This window comes from Marmota monax, unplaced genomic scaffold, assembly GCF_021218885.2.
Source record: "Marmota monax isolate L192 unplaced genomic scaffold, Marmota_monax_Labrador192_F-V1.1 WCK01_AAM20220418_F8-fsc00001, whole genome shotgun sequence".
NCBI lineage: Eukaryota > Metazoa > Chordata > Mammalia > Rodentia > Sciuridae > Marmota > Marmota monax.
The window spans coordinates 60461954-60466877 of record NW_026693777.1 but is presented as its reverse complement, the minus strand read 5'-3'; the positions used below and the strand labels follow the sequence as shown (position 1 = coordinate 60466877).

Here is a 4924-nt window from a genome sequence, read left to right as displayed (position 1 = left end):
TGTTCTATAAAGTAAGTTATTTAATGTAAGTTACTGAGTAGAACTCACATTGTAATTGCTGCTTTTATTAGGAAGCCAGATCTTAGCATTTAATTTAAATGTGTATTGGAATTTGGGCTTCATGGAAGTGAACAGGAAGATTTTGTTGTTGTTGTTGTTTAGGTAATTTGTTCCCTCACCCTAATAGTTGCCTCCTTCAAGTATGACCCAGGACCACAGTTGAAAAGCAGAAGTTATCACACTGTAACCACTTAAACATGGAGAGATATTAATAATGTACATTAAATCTTCAAGATCATGTCTGCCATAAAGACTTGTCTTTATCTTTCCTCCTCTCTAGGCTCATAACTGCTTAGGTCCCAGGTTGTAGCAAGCACAACTGTGAGTCAGAGCTTTTGACTAAACAAGAAGTCTCATTCCAGCTCTTGGCCCCCATCCCTGTTACTCCTTAAGAACCAGACATCCCCCGTCCCCCGCCTATACTTATCTGTGCCTCACTGTGGCTTCAGCCTTCATCTCTACTGGGAGTTTCTATTATTCTGCTGCTCCATGAAAATTCCAACCCTGATTTTTGCCCTAGCTTGGTAACTTCGGATCTAATTTACTACACCCTATGTATTACCCATCCAAATTTAACCTTGTAAATTTCACCAACCTTCAGTCATAAAGCATTTGTCAATAAAAATGCAATGGAATAAGCAGCAAGAAAAAAAATTATATTAGGGATACCTGTTTTAGAAGAGGAAAGAAATTAGGGAAAATTTTTTTATTAAAGAAAGTTGTAGGCTGATACCTGAAAGATAACTTAGAGTCAGCTAACTTCAGAGCACCCCAGGTGGAATACTGGGGTGGAAAAGAATGTGTTGCCTTTAAGAATTTGGAAGGTCAGTATGGCTAATGCAGAGAGCAAGGGGTGAGGGAAGAGGGCAGGCCATGTGGGTCAGAGGCTTGAAGTTTCTCCTTAATGCCATGGATGGCACCTAAGAGTTGACAGTGAGGAGTGGCATGATGAGATTGTGTTTTTAAGTCACTCTGGCTGAACATGGTGGATGGATGAGAACTAAGAGGAAAGATGTTGGGAAAATGCTAAAAATAATGACTGTTGAGATAATGAAAGGCATATTCTCTAAATCTTCCATATCCACAAATCACTAGTGACTAAAATTACCTCTTTGGGTTGAAATCTTAAAGACTTCCTGTGTGTTATGAGGTGGGGAGTATAAACCACTCTGAGGAATCACAATATGAAGAAGTTGGTGTTTTCTGGAGTTGCTGATGGCAGAGCATTAGGGTGCAGTCACTTTAGGAGGATCCAATGGTGCCTTAACCGCTGTTAGTTCAAACAATAATTTCTTTCTTTCTTTTAGTACCAGAGATTAAACCCAGGGGTACTTAATCACTGAGCCACATCCCCAGCCCCCTGCCCCTTTTTAAATATATTTTATTTAGAGACAAGGTCTCATTGAGTTGCTTAGGGCCCGAGGATGGCTTTGAATAACTTATTTCTTTAAGAAAAAGAATTAGAAGGAAATCGAGTAAAATAATAATTGTGGAATATGTGTTTTGGTGCATTGAGAACAAGTTTTTTACCTTACAAAAGTTAGAAGTGTGAAATTAAGTATAGATACTGGGCATGAGATTGCTTAAGTTATCTGTGTGTAGAGATGAAGCACAATGAATCCTGCCATGGTGTATGATTAAAATGCACCAATAAAAAAGAAAAAAATTAAAGAATGAAATCCTTTGAAATTAAACAAAATCATATTTTTAGAAGAGAAATAGAATGGAGCAAGGTGAAGAAAGATGAAAAGGAAAGGGCCTGTTGGTGGACAGTTTACCTACAGTCTCCATTCCCCAAATGCTCACCTCTGGTTTGTCCAATATCAGCCTCTGTGTTGAGAATACAATTCCTTTTTAGTTTTTTTTTGTCAGGGGGTCAGGGTACCGGGATTGAACTCAGGGGCACGTGACCACTGAGCTACTTCCACAGACCTATTTTTTGTATTTTATTTACGGACAAAGTCACACTGAATTGCTTAGTGCCTTGCTTTTTGCTGAGGCTGGCCTTTGAACTCAAAATCCTCTTGCTCCAGACTCCTGAGCTGCTGGGATGACAGGCATGTGCCACTGTGGCTGGCTAGGTATTTTTATGTTTAGCTGTTTCTCACCTCCTTACTGTAATGGAGAAGAACTGGTGATGGAAAGAGAATGAGGAAAACCAAGAAGATGTAATCCCGGCATCAGGGCTGCTGCTAGCACAACTCTGGGAACAAATGTGAATTATACAACACAACTGCCCTGTCTAGGGTTGATTTCGTGTGTGGGGGGAGGAAGGAGGGAGCATGGAAAACTTGAGGGGCCTCAACTGTATCTGTAATATTTTATTTCCTTAAGAAAAAATATGATCCTCCTGCCTCAGCTTCCTGAGACAAGGCCCCAAACAACTCAATGAGACTCTCTCTATATATAAAATACAAAAAAGGACTGGGGATGTGACTCAATGTTTAAGTGCCTCTGAGTTTAATTCCCAGGATAGATAGATGGATAGATAGATAGATAGATAGATAGATAGATAGATCTGAGGCAAACAGAACAAAATGTTAAGCTGTAACAAAATTAATAGTGAAATAATTGCATGTGTGATTGTTAAATGATTTTCTGTCCTTATTTCTGTTGCATATGTCATAACAAAACCTCTGAGATGTATCAGAAGGAAAGGTACTAGGGCTGCCATTAGGCACAACTGCAGCTACAAGCCAGGTGCCGGTGTAAATCTGCCCACAAAGGCCATCGGACTCACTGTGCTGTCTTCACCTCGATGGTTGACTATTGTAGGGAGTAGGGTGGCTGGATTGGAAGGTGCACCGTTACCTAGTTTCCTGGAAAGGATCAGTAACTTGCTATGTTTCCCCTTCCCTAGATTGGAGACAGTGCATCCAAGTCCCTTTGTCTTTCTTTCTTTTTTAAGAGCTTCATGGTCACACACAGTACTTGGGCACATCCCAACAAACTCACACTCATGGAAATAGATTTCATTTCAAGCACCCAAACCTTGCCTCCCCTTTTTCTTCCTCTATTAGACTTCCTTTTGCTCATCTATTAAATTATATTTGATTGGTTCTTTCTGTAATCCTTGCTTCCCCTTTCCTTTATTTTACTCTAGCTTCCACATATGAGAGAAAACATTCAAAATATTCAAGCTTTGAGTTTGAGTTTGGCTTCTTTCACTTAGCTTGATAGTCTCCATTTCTATCCATTTACTAGCAAATGCCATAATTTCATGCTGAGTAGAACTCTGCTGTGTGTGTGTGTGTGTGTATGTGTGTATCACAGTTTCTTTCTGTCCCTTAGTTGCACTAAGCTCCAGAAACTGTTTGGTTTCAGAATGGTTTGCAAATATAAGAAAAGTGAATTTTAAAATATAAGTATTATTTCATGTTAGCATATTTTCATAATCCTTGTTAGGACACTCCATACTTAGACTCTGTGTGGTCTGGAAGAGTCACCAGATGATATCAGAGATTCATTCAAATTTCTGAAGCCTGATGTGTATCTTAATATTAGTGATACTAGAAATAGAAATAAGAAGCATGGAAGCTTCCAGAAGAACTTCTCATTTCTGTAGCTGCCAGCCACCTCAGTGTCTTCTTACTTTTTCTTCTACTTTAAAGGCCCAAGTGTTAACTTTATAAATAATGCTACCAAGCTGCATGAAGCTAATGTCCCTGGTGCTTGGGGAGGTTTGAAATTAAAGCAAACATCATGAAGATTTTAAGAAATAGAAATGAGTTACAGAGGTGGAGAACTGAATGTGTTCATGTATGCTGGGCTTCAGTCTGTCAACATGGGAAATTTTAAAAGAAAAGACAATTAAAAACATTCTCCTGACAAGAAAGAGTGGCTATTTGCAAACCTACTTCCCTTTCCTAACCCTATTGATAAGAAAACAAGATCAGCATCATCAATTTTAAAGGGAACCCAAAGTTCTTGAATAACAATTTCACTTATCTTGAAGGTTTTCATTTGATTCATGGTAAACTGGACCTTAGAATAAAATGTCTTTCTCCCCTTTTCCTGTCCTTAGTAATATCAAGTAAGAACTGCGAAAGAAAAAAAAAATACATATAATTTTCTTAAATTTTCACCTGACAGTTGATAGAATTCCTGTTTTAAATTTTATCTTTTCAAAAAGACCATAAATTCCCATACTAAATATTGTGTGTATATAGTTGCAAAGAGAAACTTGTGTATTTCTTTTCTTGGTTCTCAATGTCTTTTCAACCTGTCAACACAGTAAGCTAAATTGTTTTGTCCAAATAGCATTTTGTGGCAGATGATTATTCCGACATGAATAAAGTCCTCATTTTATGTATCTATTTGATGGTGCTGGGGATTAAACCCAGGGCCTCGTGCATGCTAAGCAAGCATTCTACCACTGAACTACACTCCCATCCCTGAACTGCTCATTTTAAACAGGAAGGCCTAGATGTGTATCACCAGTTCTCAGAAACAGGCAGGACTGTGTTTTGATGCCATTAATGCCTTCTGATTATCAAACTGCTATGTCCATGCTAATTGCTAAATCCTGTGGGATCTCACTAAGATGAGATACAGCCAAGAATCAAGAGTGAAACTCCAATTCAGCAGAGGTGGTGCTTTTAACATCTTAAGACCATATTCATTATAGCTATGACTGTTAAGTTGGTAGAGGCAGGGGCCATTCGTTAATGATTACCTGAGTGGGGTGAGAGCAACCTGTCCTGATGCAGGAAGTTAACTTTTCTGTTTCCCCTTTAGGTCACTTCCAACTCCAGAATATCATACCATTCCTAGATTACTGTGGGCAAAATTAAGCTGAAGATTCAGTCACTTGGACTTAAAATGACATTTTCTTTCAGTTCCCCTGCGTGGTGGAAACAAAGCT

At 38.7% G+C, this 4924-nt stretch overlaps 1 non-coding gene across 1 annotated transcript; it reads right to left on the bottom strand.

Annotated features, from left to right (window-relative positions):
• Positions 1-4378: 4378 nt before the first annotated feature.
• Trnaa-agc (transfer RNA alanine (anticodon AGC)) lies at positions 4379-4453 on the bottom strand. The gene has a single exon. It is a non-coding gene; the product is annotated as a tRNA-Ala (tRNA).
• Between the last annotated feature and the right edge of the window lie 471 nt (positions 4454-4924).